Raw genomic sequence first — 18,004 nt, 5'->3', positions numbered from 1 at the left:
GTGAGCAATGCTGCAGCAGCCCCCGCCGCCCCCTGGCTCCCGGCAGCCTCTCAGCCGGGCCCTGCGCTCTGAGAGTGCCCTCTCCCCAATTCCTCGCTTTAGCCCTGGTTCATGGTCCCCAGCCCAGAGAATTGAAAACAGACTGTTTCTCAACAGCCGCCTACTCCAACTTTGAACCCATTCTGAGGAGTAGAAAGTAGTGTATCCTCTGTGCGGGGCTTTGACCTGACTTCCCGAGGAATGGAGGGGAGGCGCAAAGAGAATAAAGTACTGTGTGTGTGTGTGTGTGTGTGTGTGTGTGTGTGTGTGTGTGTGTGTGTGTGTGTGTGTGTGTGTGTGTGTGTGTGTGTGTGCGTGCGCGCGCGCGCGCGCATCTGTGTGTGTGAGAGGGAGAGGGAGAGAGATGAGAGGCAGAATGAGAGAAGGCGGATGGATTTGGGGGGGCTTTTCATGGTCTCCGCTTCAGTGTAAGGTTTCGGGCAACTCTCAACTGATCTTAGATCACAGTCTGCAGAGACTCCAAGCGGAGTCGGAGAAATTTCGCCCCGTTTTAACAGGGCTGAGCAATGAGCTCCGGAGGTCAATAAAGCCCTCCAAAAATGATGAATGATTGAGCACCTGTGATGATGATAGTGATTACCAGAGCAATTAAACAGTTTGATTAAATGAGCCATCATAACAATGATGTCTGCGGGAAATCGGCCCTCAGTATAAAGAAAGATAGTGCGGAGGGGCTGGCAGGGGCGAGGGTAGTGCGACGTCCGGGAGCGGGGCCGCAGGCGGCGCGGCATTTGCCCGGGTGGCCCAAGCAGGGACTGCCGGGAGCTTCGGGCAGGAAAGTCTAGCCCAGGTTTCCAGCCACTCTTAAGCCCGGCTTCTAGCCTGCAAGAGCCGACTGGTATGAAACCTGCAGGCTGGGGAGAGGGCCCTTCCCCCTCCCCTCCTCATTTTTTTCCCCCAGAAGAACTCCAAGACTAAAACCATCCTTATTTGTTGCTGAGTTGCTCGTCGACATATAAGAAAAGGTGAGTAAAAAGAGAAAAGAAGATGCAAAAGAAAAGAGAAAGCTGGCTTCCAGAATTTTATTTCAAGAGGCAGTTATGCGAATTCATTTTTAGCCGGGGCGGGAAGGATGAGAGAAAACAAACAAACAAACTAGTCTCGCTGCGGAGCTTTTTCGACTTTGCAGAGGTCTTTATATTGATGGATCCACGGTCCCGGTGTAGCGCCGCTAGCTGAGAAGTTTATACTCAATTTTTCAGTTTTGACTTTTCTAACTGTTCTTATTTTCAATATTGCGTATTTGTTGTCGCCAGTAGGGTTATTGTTGTTTTAAGTGTCCGGCATAGTAAGCACCAATTACTTTTCTTTTTAAAAAGACACTCAATTTACTTGATAGATGCTTCTTTTGTAAAAATCAACGTCGAACCGAACCTCTGCATCGCAGAGTTTAAACATTCAAAGTTGCTATCTTCCGCTGCTTTTACCATCACTTCTTCCATGGTACTCTGAAGTGAGTTATCATTCCTACAGCCTTTCTTTAGAAATACTACACTAGTTTTTTTTTTTAATGTTTCTTCAGTGGCAGTGTATCCAAGTAAAAGCAATTCAGACAGGTTGAAGATTTCTGTATTTTCAAATAATTGTTAAGCTAGTAATGGCTTGATTACTCCGTTGTAATCTTGGGCTTTACAAAAGAAAAAAGTTCAAACTCTATTTTCATGTGTTTTCATCCTTTGGGCAATGCAGAAGGCATTTTAACCCGAACTCCTTTCTTCCTTTCTTTCTCTCTCTCTCTAATATCCCGTAACTTCTTTTGCATTTTATTGAAAACATTAAAGCAAATAACTGGGACAATCTGTTTAAATGTGGGAAGAAGAGAGAAATGGACATTTTGAGGTAGTGTTAAAGAAAAAAAACAATGATACTTAAACTCCAAAGACTTTAGTTAAGAAGTGTGAAAGTGTTAAAAGTGAAGTCCTTCTGGAGGAAAATCTCTTGTCATTTAAAAATTCATCAGTTGCTTAAGAGGAGAACCTCGAATTTCATTCGACTAAAGAGATTTCAGTTACCTAGTTGCATGTAATTTATGAAACCGTTAGTTTAAAACAGCATCTCAGTGCGATGGATTACACACAAGATCAAGTTGGAGGTGATTCACGATGTCGGTTCTTGGTCAATCTGATGACTTCAAAGGACTATTACTTTTAATCACCAACTTGCTGTTGTTTTATTAATAGAGCTGAAAAACGTTTAAGAACTCCATAGTCTCCCCTAACCCCCAATTTTGCAGTCCTACAGAAGCTATTCCAAAGCAGTGGGGTACGCCGGCTTTCTGATTTCTAGTCTGATAGAACATTGCTGATGCTCCATTCTCAGCCTCCGCAACCCCGCCCGGGCTGTGAGGCTCATCTGCTCGCCCACATTTGGGGTAAAGGAAAAGTAGGTGGGGCAGGCCCAGGAGACAGGCGTGAGATGGGGGTCGCAGGAGGCGGCACACACCTCCGTCAACAGTCAGCTCCTTTTGCTCAGGCTGGAAATGGTTTTAACAGGCGGTAAAATTTCATCTTGCGGTGTCAAATTGGGGTCATTTTGGGGTTAGAGTTCTCAGTGTCCGAGAGGAGCTGTCCAGCTGCGTGGGGACTCATTAACTGCAAAAGATCTGTTTCAGTAAAAACAATTCAAAGACAATCAGAAGGCTAAAGACCCTCTACAAATCGCATTTTACAAGTGCCCCAGAACAAATATGTATGCTGAAATCTATTTCTTCAGAATCCCAAGCCGGCTACTTAGCTCTGGAGTGGGGATGGAGGCACTGGATAAAAGAGAGGTGAAAGGGAGGGGACCTGATCGAGTAGGGGCTAATGGAAGGGGGAATCCGGCCTTTCAAATTTAAGGGTCTGTTTTTAATCACCCCTTTCTTATTGGAGCATCCCCAAGACTTCTGAGAACTGCTTCTTTTCTACTTTTCTTTCTTTCTTGTCTCAACATGGAATACTATTATAGGCAACATTTAAGATTTTAAAAGAGTAATTGAATCTCACTATAGTTTCTTTATTTAAAGGGCATTGGCTTTATAGAGAGTAACTTGAAATGAGCATTTATGAAACTACACTCTATTTTAGGTGAATTTGCCCACCTTCCTTAAGCAGCTTCTGTGCCTGATTCTTTTCACTATTTTTTTCTCTAGAAAGTTACAGGTCCTAAGCACAGATAACTCCAAATTATTCAGAACTGTGAGGTCTGAAGTGTTAATCTGTGTATTAAAATCATGGGTTTAAATCCTTTTTGTCTTCTTACAACATTTAGAACAATTGATGCCTTGCTAGAGGAGCAAATAAATCCAACCTTAATCTTATTTATAACTTTAGTTAATGTTTTGAATTGGAGCATTTTGGATTAAGCAGCCCCCCCCCCAGCACCATAAGGTTAATTTTTATTTGTGGAGGTTCTGTTGGCTGGTTTAGATGAAAGATGTTAATTACTACTTTGATTCAAAAAATTTCTTCAGGTAAAAGGAAAATGCAATTAAAAAATGAGAAGCTAGATGTGAGATGCCTGGGGTTTTAGAATAAAACCAAGCCAGTATTTTAAAGTAAAATATAATTTGAAAGAAGTTTTTTTTCTTGCATTGCTGACCTGAGCAAGTAAAAAGAATCAAAACATTTTATTCTTCCATTCTCTCTTTGGACTCCACCTTGTCGCTAGGTCTTCTCTCTGCATCTGCTTCACTGTTCTTTGGGTTCTGAATGCAACAGTGAATTTTTGTAGCCCAGCTCTTTTCTCCACGCCTCCCAGAGTGTAAATTGTTATTCAAGGAGTTTGACTGCAGCCCTGCAGAAACAGTCCTGAACCCAGCATTGCTGGGACAAAGGCAGAGGGGCTCTCTTCTGCTCCGACCTGCTGGCTGACAGTTGGAATTTTTGATATATATTTTATTTGGTGTTTCCAATATGTGTTTGCCTCTCCCTCCCCACCTCCTTGCAGCCATCTATTACTTTAAAAACATCTCTTCCCTATAAACCTCAGCTCATCCTTGTGAACTGTTTTTGACCTTGCCATCAGTGTAACCAGCAGCTCTGAAAGTTGACTAGGAAGAATTCCACCCGCTTTCTTACCTGTCAACTTTGCTCAGTCTCCTCCAAGCTGGGATCAAGAAAGGGAAGCGGACTTTATGTCTTTGTTTTTTGGTCCTTTCCCCATTTAGGCTTTCTATCATAGCTTTCCCTCCTCCATTAATAACAATAAAGCACCCCACAATTTATCTTCTTAAATAAGATGGGATGGAATCATCGTACTTTCTTTCCTTTTGCCCTGTTGTTTCTTATTTCTTCCAGTTTTAGCTGCTTCACTGTCTCCCAGAAGGAGAGTATTTCAATAAATAGCCCTCTAGCGCTATCTGGCGGGGCTCCAAGGGCGACGTGCGCTCGCTCTCGCTGTCTCTGGCACCTTCCCACTCTCTCTTCCCTCCTCTTTACCTTCCTCTTATTCTTCCTCTCTCCTCTTTCTCTTGTCTCTTCCGCAATCTTGATCCTATCCTCTTTTCTCTCTTCCTGATGCCCCCCTTTCTAGCTCCTACCCTCACGTGCAGCGCAGGCAGCTGGAACGACCCGGTCAGAGGCAGATACCCTCGGATCCAGGTGACGCTCCGGCGAGGGAGCTCTTCTAGGACTCCCACCTTCACCCAATGTGGCTCACACACGTCCTTTGCCTTTGATTCGCATCTTAAAGTTGTTTAATCGTTGCTTAAGCCTCAACGTCTCAGCTGGCGGTGGTCTGGAGGGGCGTGAAGTTTGAAGGAAAGAAATCAGACACTGGAATCCCGGCTAGTGGAGACCAGCTAAGTTTTAGGTCAGGAGGCCGACCCTCAGTGCGAGTTTGAGGAAGGGTCGGGGCTTCGCGGGGGTGGGAACGGCCATTTGGGAGAGGGCTGGAGTCCCGGCGCCAGCGGCCCCCGCCCGCCGGACCCCTACAGCACAATGGACTGGTCCCGTTCGTATCCTGGGCCTGTCTTGGATTTTTTAAGTTATTATTATTAAATTAGCTTTATCCTCCCTCTCGCACCACTACTACCACACCAAATTTGGAGAGGAGCGGGAAAGAAAAGTAGGAGATCACTAGAAACCCCACAGGGCAAAGAAGAGAAAGCCAGCAGTGTCAGCAGGAACGCACGCTGGAGGGTGCAGTACTCATCAACATCCTCCCTCCTTTCTCGAAGAAATTTGTCTTCTTTCTTATTTGTGGCTTTTTTTTTTTTTAAACAGTAGCCTGTAAACCCACAGCGGTTTGTAGAGAGCGGTCACAGGGGGTAGGGGGTGGGGCGGAAGGAGAGAGTCAATTCCGACTGGGTGCTTTAAATTAAAACTCTCTCTCTCTCTCTCTCTCTCTCTCTCTCTCTCTCTCTCTCTCTCTCTCTCTCTCTCACTCGCGCGCGCACACGCACACACGCACACACACACACACACACACACACACACACACACACACACTACATATCCTGAACCTTAGAGAAATCTCCAATACTTTCTTTGAGCAAATCTCTTCCATCTAATCCTTGAAACAGAGGAAAGGATCTAGGGCCTGGGGGAGGGTTAGATTCACTTAACTTTATGATTGCATTTTCCAAAATCTAGTCTTGACCCTGCAAAGTAAAAGTGAGGACCATATCCCCAATTCAGACCCAGTCAGTGGCTACTTGAAGTGAGGGGGACCTCAGCCTGCAATGTCTGATCACACAAAGACCTCTTACCAATTCAGAAATCCTCCCCCTCCCCATAATCTGAAAAAAATAGAATAGAAAGGGTGGAGGATGACACAATCGTAGGTTCTGTTCCTCAAGAATTGCCCCCCTCCCACCCTCACACCAAAGGAAGAAAACACAGTTTAGGTGTAATTAATTGAGGGCTGTTATTAGGTCATCATTAGCCAAGGTGCAAATAATTGCAGCCCATTTTTACTTAAAATTGACCAGCCCCAGAGTGATAGATCGATTTGGAGTATAAAAATGATGTATCAAAACATCAATGTCGATTATTTGAAATACTGTAGTCGAATTTTTTTATTGCTTCATCGGTTAAGTGTCTGAAAGTGCAGTGTTCAAACATATATTTATGTTGTCAATACTGTCAGAACTGTCAGTTTTAGTATACCGGATTTGTACTACATTTTGAATTTACTCATTTACATAAAATGCCCACCCTAGGATTCCCCCACCCCTACCCCATCTCTCTTTCCTCTCATCTCTGGAAAATCCGTGTCAGTTTCTTCAAAGGATTCAGCAATCTGTGCCACAGCTGAAGTGTGCACTGCCTCTTTTACTCAATTTTCCACATCGGATTACATGTCTTTTTCACCATTTCTAACTTTCAAAGGGAGTCTTCCTCCCTTCTTCCCAACTCTGCCTAGTCCAACCTTTTCTCCAAAATAGTACTGTAGCACTTGGAAAGCTTCAGGTTTAAATATCCACATCTCAGCTCCAAATAAACTGTTTAGGTAGAAAACGAAAAAACTGGACTTCACTGTACCTCCTTGGCTGCTCTCTTGTAAACCGGGCTTCACTGGGCACAGGATCTCACACGTATTAGGGTCCATCATCAAATTACCTGAAGAATTCAGATCTTCCCGGGAAATATATTTGGAAATAGACTTTTTCTTTCTTTTTCCTTAAAAGCTGTGATAAGAGAAAAAGAAACAATACATATAAATGATCGGCACGTTTTACCTTTAAAAGCTTTTGAACTCAATCGAAAGACACAAGTTGGAAGCAGAATTGACAGTTTTAATTCTACCCATTTTCACCTGGCACGTCAGATCAGAGGCAATCATTTATTTTATGGGGGGTAGATGGGGAAGTCAGATAGAAAGCTTGCATCCGCTGAAGTCTCTATCATAAAAAAATCACAGAGAAATTAAAGACATTTATTGAAACGCAAACATTCTCTCCACATTCTCAGTCTAGACCAATTGAAATTTACAAATTCACGTTCTGCCTAAATTTATGCTTTTTTTTTTTTTCTAGGATTCCCTCCAAGACTGATAGGAAAGAGGGCCACTTCTGGACTAGTTGTGAGGATGTTTCTTTCTATAACACGGAAGCACTTTTTATAAACCTTTTAATGTATTTAAATAAATCTATTTGGACATTAAGAGAAGCTATACATACAAAGATAGCCGGGCTTTATGCCGGCATTCCCAGCATTAGGGAAAAAAAAAATCTAACTGAGAAGCTTTTTTCCATAACTAACCATGGCCAAAAAAAAAAAAAAAAAAGCAAAGCAAAAGAAAGTTTCCTGCGTGCATCTGCATGTCTTCGTGTGCACGTTTATAAACATCTTCCAGTCCGTGTTTGAGTGTTACCTCCCTCCTGCCATACACTCGAAGGCAGAGGCGTCGAGGGATCGCCCCCAGAGAGCTGTGTTTACTTAGGTTTTTTTTTTTTTTAATCTCTCCGCCATGTATGACAAGTGTTACTTTAAGAAATTCATCAACCTTCTACAGATACTTCCAGTTTTACTGTAATGATCTGCAGAAGAGAACTGCCATCACTTTCTCACATCCCAAGGTGTTGCAGGGACTGAAGAGAAAGGGGAGAGCGGCTGAAACGCTTAATTACAGCGGGGGAGGAGGGGCGCGAGGCCGGACCGAGGGAGGGGGCGTAAGGAAGGTCTTTACTTGGCCAGGTAGTACCTGGAGAAAGCTGCGAATCCTCATCGCGAATATTTGGGAAAGATATGGTTGCCTTTTTTTTTTTTTTTTTTTTTTTTTGGTAATGCCTTTGGGGAGAAGTGATACTCTTCTGTAACAATTAGCTCAGACAATAAAAATAATTGGAAAATCAGTTGGAATTTCTGAGTTTTTAATTACGTTTAATTTTGTGCTAAGCCGTAAAATTACGAATGCCCCTCAATTAAACACTCTCCTCTTGTAAAGCGTTTAACAACAATTATTCCTTAATCAGCCTGAATGTGAGTCACAAATGATGCTTTTCCACATCAAAGGGACGTCCTTCGACGTTACCTTTTAGTCATAAGTAAGAGGATTAATTCCTATAATTAGAGGGATAAATATGTGCATAAATACATCTCTCACTCTCTCCTTTAAAAAAAACAAAACAAAACAAAAAACCCAACACTTTCACTCAGTGTGAGACGTAAGACGTGGCCGGCTCTGGTAGGGTAAGTGTTTTTAATTGTCAGCCTCGGCCCGACACCCCTTTGCTGGCGGGCGAATCGAAACGAGGAGAAGCAGGCGCGAAGCACAGAGACCCAGAGGGACACACACGCGCGCACACGTGTACACAGAAATGTACACACGGGTCAGGATGGAGGTCCAATGCTCGCGGACCCAAGACCCCCGCCAATTCCAATGTGATGATCCCAAGACAACAACCCACCCCCCAACCCTGGGCCCTGATCCGCGCTGCAAGAGAGTTCTCTTCCTGTCGGTCCACGGGGCCTGGAGAGCGGGGTCCCTGCCCTAAGCCGAAGCTCCGACTCTTCAGGCTACAAATAAAAATTGAGCATGACCTTTTAAAACTCCTGTGTGAATATCTCATTTACCTAATGACTTTATGTCACCTAGGAAGAAGGTCAATTTCCTCTTAACCTTTCCCCCGCTGCTGCAGTAAGCATTCTTCCCTAATCAATGGTGGCTGGAATAATCAATTCCCATTTTATGATCGCTGACTAACTCAGTCTCTGGGCGGGGTGTGAGCGCGGCGGGGCTCGCTCAGGCCGGGACAGAGGTCTCTCTGGGTCCACCCAGCTCCGCCCGGCGCCAAGGGAAGCTGCTCGTTCTTCCGTCGAGTTCAGGGACCTTGGCAAACTTCCCTCCTCCAACCGCCGGCGTGACTTCTGAGTTGTCACTAATCCGAACCTGATATTCACCAGAGCTCCTTCGGTCACCGACAACGCTCCCCGCTGCTGCTAGGCCTCCCACCCGCCCCTCTTCGGCATGTTTTCATTTCTGAGTCTGTAGGCAGGGATTGCCCCGACGCAAAGGAGTGTGTGTGTGTGTGTGTGTGTGTGTCTGTGTGTGTGTGTCTGTGTGTGTGTGTGTGTATGTGTCTGTGTGTGTGTGTTTTAGTTTCATTTACATTTTAAAAATTATTTTTGCCTTCTTCAGCGAGGATCTCTCAGCTCTTTCACTCTGTCTCAGCCGGCTCACTTTGCATAAACAAAGCAACAACAGAAGCTCAGAGTGGGTGGATTCGTGTGGAAATGAAGTCAACTGGCAGAGTTCTCTCACTTTTCCTATCTTTTTTTTCTTTTCCCCCCTCCCTCTTCCATCTTTCCTTCCTCTTCTCTTCCCTTCCTTCTCCTCCATCTCCCCCCACAGTACTCAGTTACTCTAAAAGAAAGGTTATTAGACGCCACTTTATCCCTATTTCCAGTTCCGGGGGAAATTACCAGGAAAATTACTAAGTCAAAGCTAATTTGAAAGTGACTTTGGGTAAGGTTCCACATTCTTGATCTTTCCAGGGCCTAATATGATCCCCTTTCACCTCTCAATCTGTCATAAAGTAGAAGTTGGCTTTGACCCACACAAGGCTTATTTGTAGAAAGGGCTCTCTTAACACTGGTTCACCACCCATCACTGGAATTTCTTTGCTCTTAGTCTGCTCTAACCCCATTTTCACTTACTACCAAGACAGAATGGAACTGCTGATGATTATCAAGCAATCAAAAAAAGGCAAGGAATCACTTTTCTTGGAGAAGATGTCCTACACTCAGTTTTGTTTTTGTTTTTGTTTTTGTCTTTCAGATTTCTTATGATTAACTGGCTAGTTAAAACCCAGCCCCAAATGGAAATTTTTCTCCTGAGAGTGTTCTCTCAGGTCATGTTGATGGTCTTTGAAGAGGTAATTAAAATGCCCTCTTTTAAAACTCATTCCTCACAGGCAGATATTCTGTTACAATCGAGAAGTCTGTCAAACAATCAAAACAAAAATGTAAATATTCTACCTTAGAAGGTGGAATAAAGATAAATTGCTTACTCTGATGTAAAAAACAAACTAGAAAGGCCTCTGAGTTCAAGGTGAAGCATTTCTGAGTCAAAACACTCCCTGTTCACCCACAGCAGCCTCCTTAGTTCCTGTAAGTAATAGAGATGGCTGACAACTCACCACTCCAGCCTGTCAGAAACTCCACGTTCCTTCCATTCTTGCCTTGGGCCTGAAGGCTCTAGAATTGTGACCTCTGAGAGGCAGTTGGAACAGGCCAGGTGCAGGATCTGACCTGGGATGGGGCCAGGCCAAGTTCCCCGTATTTTTATTTCCCTCCTTGCTTCATACCAGGAAGTAATTTGCAACTCTAGTTGAATTGGATTCTGGATTTAAATGGGTGTTGAGGGTTGGTGCAGCCCTGAGTTAACAGTTTATAACAGCCTGGCTTTTAGAGAATTTGTTTCATATTCCCAACAACTGAATTGCAGATGTTCCGGGACTGCAACATGTTTGTAAGTCATGAAGCACTTGTGCAGGAAGAGTTCCCCATCGCTAGAAGCCCTGAGTGGGACTTTTATCTCTATTTGACAGAGGAGCAGACAGATTGGGGATGGGCCCCTTGACCTCAGATAATTAGCACAGTCTTCCTTCTTAAGCAAATTTAATTCTCACACAAGGAGTAATTAACCACCTCTGACTACTCACTCACTCTATGAGAATTTCCTTTTCTTATCTTAAGGGCCCTTGCAGGGATATTGAATAATATGTTAAACATTAGTTTTTAGTTTCACTTCAATTACACATCTTGCATTCTGCTCACTCCTTCCACAGTCGATGGAACACCCTTAGCATAGTCTTAGGCTGTGTTCTAATTCTAGCATTTCAACTAGGAAATCCAATCATCAGTTTACTTTCCTCTCCAGTCCCCACGCCACACACTAGATTACTCATTGGACGAGGAAAATTCTTTAATTGTGCTTAATTTGGAGAACGTGTCAGAAGAAATACATCTTCTTAATAATCAAAAATCTTATTCTCTCCCTTTGACTTTCTAACAACTTTGTCCCTAACATGTCTCACTGAGGGTTATAAGTTAAAATTACATGTCAGGATATAAACCATGAGTACAGGAACAGGAAGAAGGACCACACAGACCACTAGCTTTTCAAGGGTGACTGAGGTCTCTGCAAGACTGATATTCTAAATGGAAAGACATCTCTTTCAAGCATCTCTAAGGGATAGAGTTGAATTAGATCACTTCCGATGTGCTTTCTAATCCTGAAAGGACAAAAAGGAACTCCCCAGCTGAGGAGCAGTCAGGAGCTCAGTCTTTGGAGTCTGACAGGAAGGGGATGAATCTTGGTTCAGTCTTAAGCTAACTGTGTAATCTCAAGAAATTTAACCTCTTTGAACCTCAGTAACCTCAGGTACAAAATCAGGATTTTGTACTTAATATTACTGGATATCTGCTGTTAGCCCCTCCAGACCCACTAGTTACTTTTCCCACCTGGCTCTGTGATCCTGGAGGCGCATATGGATGGTTTCAGACTGTTACCTTGGCCTTTGCTTCCTGTTGGGTTTGCTCAGAATGGGTAGAGTGAGGTCTGAGTTTCGATTTCCAGGGTGGGCTGGCTGCATCTCAGCCAGGGCTCAAGCAGCCCTCTTCACAGACCTCTCTCTCTGGGTTCAGGTAACCACTTCCCTCTCCATTTCCAGCCTTGGTACACTGCACCATCCCTTGTGGTTTCCTAACACTTTGCTCACACCTTTTTAATATAGTTTCTTTATAAAGTCCTCCTCAAATTACCCAATTTGATATGCACCATCTGTTTCCTGCTGGACCCTGACTGATATACCTAATAAACTTGTTTGGAAGATTAAAATTAAATGAGATAATGTATATATATATAGCACAAACCACAATGCCTTACATATAGTAAAAGCTTAATAAATAGAACTTTCAGTTTTCTTTTGACAGTTATTATCTGCAGCCCCCTCATTTTATTTATGAGGAAAAGGAGGACCCAAGTGGTTAAAGTACTAATTCAAAGTCTAATTAACTCAAGACAGTAACAACCGGGGACCAAGTCCCCGGACTATCAGCTCTCAGTTCATTGCTCTTTCTACAGCAGCTTGTCGAGCAAAACAGATGGGGGAGGAGGGAAATCCTTTTGTCATAGATGTTGGAAAAAAGGTTAGATGGGTTATAGGTAGAGGTGCAGGAGGTAAAAAGCATCTTTCCACATAGCATTGGATTTGTCTCTGCTAAATTATTACTGAAATAAAGTATGATGTTGTGCGTTGAAATCCAGTGATTTCACTAAGACTGAAATAGGTATGTTACAGGAGGAGCAATCTATGATTGACAGGTTAAAAACAAATTTACAAACACATAATTGGAAGTTTTACCAGGAGGCATCATTATGTTTCTAAGACCTATAGGGTATACCAGAATTAATTTTTAAAGAAAGGCTGATTTTGGGATTAGCAGTGCTCATTGAGTATGAACTTTATAATGCTTTAATATTGTACTGTGCTATGAACTCACGTGCACCCAGGACACCAAATTCTCGCCCACAGACACTCTACAACTTGATTATAGTAACAACGTGATGGAAATCATTCAATAATTAATTCCTTCTTTCTTTCAGTCATTCAGATAAATATTTATTGTGCTTGTATATTCTCCAAAAAACTCTTCTGGGCATTAACATTTAAAGATTAATTAAATATATTCTCTACTTCAATGGGTTCACATAGTGAAAGGTAGGTGTTATCAACAGATTTTGGCATGGACAAATGTAAAAACATGCCTAGGCTACTGTGGGAGCCTTGAAGAGGCTAAGTGGAGTAGAGCACATTGAGAGAAAGGAGCTTTCCTCGGTCACAATTGAGTCTTAGCAAACAGAATTTTGTCTCAGTCCAATTACATGCTATCCTTTCAGATCCTTCCAAATTATTGATGATATCAGTTTATTAATATTTACTTCTTACTAATATAAATATTAGTAACAAAACCAAAAAACATATGTAGTATTGTATTACACTTTACTATGGCAGGTTGGCCAAAGGATATACGAAGTATATGTGGAAACTTAGAAAAATTTAAATAATATTTCTCTGGGTGAGTAGTGTATGACAGAAGAGGGATACATTTAAAAGCTGATATTTTCCACAGACTTCTTAGGAAATGTTACCTTCACAGAAGATTGTTTAAATTTATTTTGCCAATTAGGCCCTATTTATATAATGAGTTAGGTCAGACTTCTTTGAGGTATAAACATACACTTTGAAAAATGAGTTGGAACCTATGCATGGAGAAGAAACATACAAGGAAGGCCATTTATTCCAGAACCCAAGATGCATTCATACAATTGGATAGACTAATAAATGCAACACAACTTAAAACAGGTTGTTTCTACATGTTCATCTCAAAATTGGTCATTGCATCTCAGTTTTAATGGGTAAACATGATGCCTAAGCACAATTTACTTTACCACGGTAAAGCTGCTGAATACTTGTGTCTCTTTTTGAAGTCCAAACTAAAAACATATAACTCTGCTTGATTCTCCTTCAAGCTGTTTTTATCTACTGACCCTGATCAACTTCATTTAGTTTACTCTTTTTTTCTGTCCACCCAACATTAAAATGAATTCCTGTTCACATTATGTGTGTGTGTGTACCTATGTATGTCCATATGTATACATATCTCCATTTTAGCATCTACAATTACAGCTACACTTGGAACTTAAACTTACTTTCAAGATCTCAAGTGTAGAGATTTGCTTTTTATTTCTTATCAGATCTTTATCCTCTATTGAAACAAACAAGTTTGTCTTCATTATGACCCTCATTGTGACTTCTGGTTTCTTGATCATTTTCTGCCACTCGGTTAGTCACATCTTGATTTACTTGCTCCTCCACTCAGTTTAAGCACTAAGAAATCTTTAAAAATGTATCTTAATTTTTTATGTTAAAAAGTAGTATATACTCATTAAAGACAATTTGACAATGTGGAAAAATGGGTAAAAGAAAAAAATCACCCACAGACAAAAGTATCCAAACATAGTCGCTGTCAAATTTTTATTATATTTCTTTGCATCTTTTTCTATACATGGTTCCTTTTATGTACTTGTAATTGTACTTTGTATTAAATTGCATCCTGGTAAAGCTTTCAGGTTTTGTGTGACCATCAATCTAGGTGTCATCAATTAAATTAAGTATCATGATTCATTTTCCATTACACTATTATTGGGCACTAATGTTTTTTCATTTTTTTATGTATAATTCTGTAATGAGCATTTTTGTGCATAAAGGCTTTTTAAAATTCAGGAATATTTTCTTAGAATGGATTCCTGGACATAGATTGAAGGGTGTGAGTGTATTTAAAGTTAAAATCCAAAGCCTGTAGTCCTCTTTGAACTTTTTGTCATGACCTCCATGACAATCTCCATCTTAATCATTTTCTGTTTCTCTGGCTGGATAATCAACTTTGGAGGGAAGAAGTCCTGAATACATACACTTCATACTTGTGGTCTGAATGTCAGTTGGCTTCCTGAAGCTAAGATTATTCTTATTAGAAAAACAAAGAGTTTATACTGTATAGCACAGGGAACCATATTCAATATCCTGTAGCAACCTATGGTGAAGGAGAATATGAGAAGGAATGCATGTATGTGACTGAAATATTGTGCTGTACGCCAGAAATTGACACAACATTGTAAACTGACTGTACTTCAATAAAAATATATTAAAAAATGACTCTTCTACCCATTTTCTGGGGTGAATCCTTCTTTTGACAATAACTGATTTGCTCCTCTAATCCCCCGTCCCTTTCTCTTTGCTGCCTTTTCCTCTCATTTCCTACTTTTCTCCTTTCTACAAACTACTCAGAAGCCCCAGAGTACTCTCACCCCTCTCATTCTCAAGTGATTTCACTTCCTCCTTCACCAAAACTGAGAATTTCTGGCATGAGCTTTGTAATACTCTCTCTTTTCGGTTGTTTCCTATTTGATTGGTCATAACATCACTCTGCTTTTAAAAAAAGACCACTTAGTGTCACTTTACTTTTATGTTTAGTAAAATATTTGTGACTTACAAAAGCATATATGTAACATATTTGGCTGTTACAAAGTATAATAAGAAAAGGAACATGTGGAGGGGGTAGGGTATAGCTCATGTGGTAGAGTGCATGCTTAACATACGCAAGGTCCCAGGTTCAATCTCCATACCTCCTCTAAAACTAAATAAGTAAATCTAATTACCTACCCCTAAAAATAAAATAAAATAAAATAAAAAAGAAAAGGAAAGGAACATGTGTGAACCAGCCACCCAACTTAAGAAAAGAGGAACCATATTTTCAAGTGTTCCTTCCCTTTCATCCTTCTGCTTCTTCTTGAGGTAACTACCATCCTGAATTTTTAAAAAACACTTTTTTGTGTGCATGTATTCCTGATCTATATATCTATTTTCTATAACCTATATAAATCATATATAATAGAGCATTATTAATATATTATATATATCAACCTCTCTTTATATACTATATATTGATGTAGTATATATTGACATGAATATATATATATTTCTAAATAATATATTGTTTCATTGTGCTTTTTAAAAAATAAAAATGGTATCACACTCAGTGTAGTCTTTCTGGATTCTTTTTTTTCATTCAAGATTGCACTTTTAAGATTAATTTTTTTATGTGTTCATTGCTTTTTATTTCTGTTTGATATTCCATTGTGTAAATATAACACAAATTACTTATCTTTCCTTCTTTGAGTTGTTACCATTTTTGTTGTTGTTGTTGCTATTATAAAGAGTTCCGTTGGAAGTATTCTGGTATGTGTCTCTTGATGTTTACCCGCTAAGAATTTTCTCTATTTAGAGTATAAACCTAGGAGTGAATTGTCAGATTGTTTAGTAGACAAAAGTTCAACTTTGCAAGATAACATGAATTATTTTCCAGGGATTATACTGATTTACACTCCTGCTCGCTGTGTGTAAGATATCCTAGTGGTCCACATCCTCTCTAATACTTGGTTCTTTTATCTTTTTCTTCTTGTCCCCCTTCTTCCTCCACCTCCTTCTTTTCCAACTTGGTGGGTATAAAAAGGGATTTCACTTTAGTTTTTAACATGTATTTTCCGAATCACTAATAAGGCTGAGCCTCTACTCTTTACTCATTTCCTCTTCCGTGATGTACCTCTCTATGTATTTCCTTCATTTTTCTATTGCATTTTTGGGCTTTTTATTAATAACTTTATGAGTTCTATATCTCAAATATCTTCTTCCAATTTGTGGTTTGTTTTTTCATCTTATTTGAAATGTGTTTTGATGAACAGAAGTTTTAAATTTTATTGTAGTTTAATTTACCAATATTTTCTTTTATGGGTTGTGCTTTTTGTGTCTTGCGTGTAAAAGATTCTTTCATATCCTAAAGTTATAAAGATGTCTTTCTGTGAAATTCTTTAATAAACTTGATTGGTTTTCTTTTTGTACTTAATTCTCTAACCAACAAGGGAATTTAGTTTTGTGTGCGGGAGTGAGGGAAGAATCCATTTTCATTTTCTTTATATGGAACCCACATCCCAACTCCATTGCCTCCCCAGAGATCTTCAGTCTATCTCTCTCATATATCAGTTTGTCTATAAATTCTTTGGGCCTTCAATGTAGATAATAATACAGTCTGCAGAAAGTACAGTTATATTTTCCCCTTTCCAGTCCTGTGACTTCCTTTCTTTCCCCTTCCTTTTGTTCTACCTTCTCTTCTCTCCTTCCCCTCCTCCTCCTCGTCTACCTTCTCCTCCTTTTTTTTTCTTTCTTCTTGGTCTTATTGCTTTTTCTAGCCCCAGATCTCCAGGGCAATGTTGAAACTAAGCATTCTTAAATAGTGGGCATCATTATCTCTTTTCTAATTTAAAAGAGTGTTTCTAGCATTTCTCCATTAAGAATGTTGTTTACTGGGGGGAGGGTATAGCTCAGTGGTAGAGCGTGTGCTTAGCATACACGGGTCCTGGGTTCAATCCCCAGTACCTCCATTAAAATAAATCTATGAATAAACTTAATTATTGCTGCCCACCCCAAACAAAACCAAAAAAGAAAGAATGCTGTTTACTGTAGTTAATTGATAATAATCTTCATCAGATTAAGGAAAAATTACCCCTCATGCCTAGGTTTCTAGGAGGTTTTTTTTTTTTAATAACTGCATGTTAAATTTTGTTAAATGGTGTTTCTATAACATGATCATTTTTTCCCCTCTACTCTGTTATTGTGGGACACTTCATTTATAATTTTTCTAACATTAAACTACTCTTATATCTTTGGACTATATCCAAGCTGATCATCATATTGTCTTTGTTGTACACAGCCAGGTTTAGATTAACAACATTTTCTTTATGATTTTTGAATTTCTATTGGTGCTAGAAAATGGCCTGCAATTTTCCTTTTTTTCTTTTTTCTTTTTTTCCCCTGCATTTGTTATCATCTTTGCCTATTCTTAGTGATAAGGTTACACTGGCTTCATATAGTTAATTAGAATTAGGGGGAATGTCCACATTTTTATTCTTTAGATAAATTAATATATCATTGAAATGATCTGTTTCTTTAAAAATTGAAAGGGTTTACTCTAAAATAATATTGGTTTTCCTTTAAAAAATGATTTTTAATTCCTGATTAAATTTCTTTAATAATTATTACATGAAAATTCAGATCTATGACATCTTTTTGAGTCAGGTTTGGTAAGTTATTTTATATAAATTTATCAATATCACCTAAGTTGTCAAACTTATTGCATAAGGATGTATATTAGCCTTTTCATACCACATTTTTGGTGTCTGTTATATCTGTATACATATTCACTTTTTTATTATTACTTTTTTATGACTAATAGGGTTCTATTGTGCTTTTTCACATTTTGCAAGTTGGATGCTTAGATGGCCCTAATGACCATAAGCACAGGAGAGAAGGTATCATGGACAGGTTACTTGGATATAATCTTATGCTGTTGTTTTCCTGTTGATCTTTGATCTCAAGGATTCTATGTATTGTTTCACTTAT

At 40.1% G+C, this 18,004-nt stretch overlaps 2 long non-coding RNA genes across 2 annotated transcripts; one reads left to right on the top strand and one right to left on the bottom strand.

The window, feature by feature from the left end:
- Positions 1-1,068: 1,068 nt before the first annotated feature.
- On the bottom strand, positions 1,069-6,733 carry LOC116153473 (uncharacterized). The gene is made up of 2 exons (XR_004137225.2): positions 6,525-6,733; positions 1,069-2,662 (listed from the first exon to the last, which is right to left on the bottom strand). It is a non-coding gene; the product is annotated as an uncharacterized LOC116153473 (long non-coding RNA).
- Positions 3,136-7,837, top strand: LOC135321287 (uncharacterized). The gene is made up of 2 exons (XR_010380886.1): positions 3,136-4,851; positions 7,019-7,837. It is a non-coding gene; the product is annotated as an uncharacterized LOC135321287 (long non-coding RNA).
- The last annotated feature ends 10,167 nt before the right edge of the window (positions 7,838-18,004 follow it).

Source organism: Camelus dromedarius, chromosome 5, assembly GCF_036321535.1.
Source record: "Camelus dromedarius isolate mCamDro1 chromosome 5, mCamDro1.pat, whole genome shotgun sequence".
Taxonomy (NCBI): Eukaryota; Metazoa; Chordata; class Mammalia; order Artiodactyla; family Camelidae; genus Camelus; species Camelus dromedarius.
This window is presented reverse-complemented; position numbering and strand designations above follow the sequence as displayed.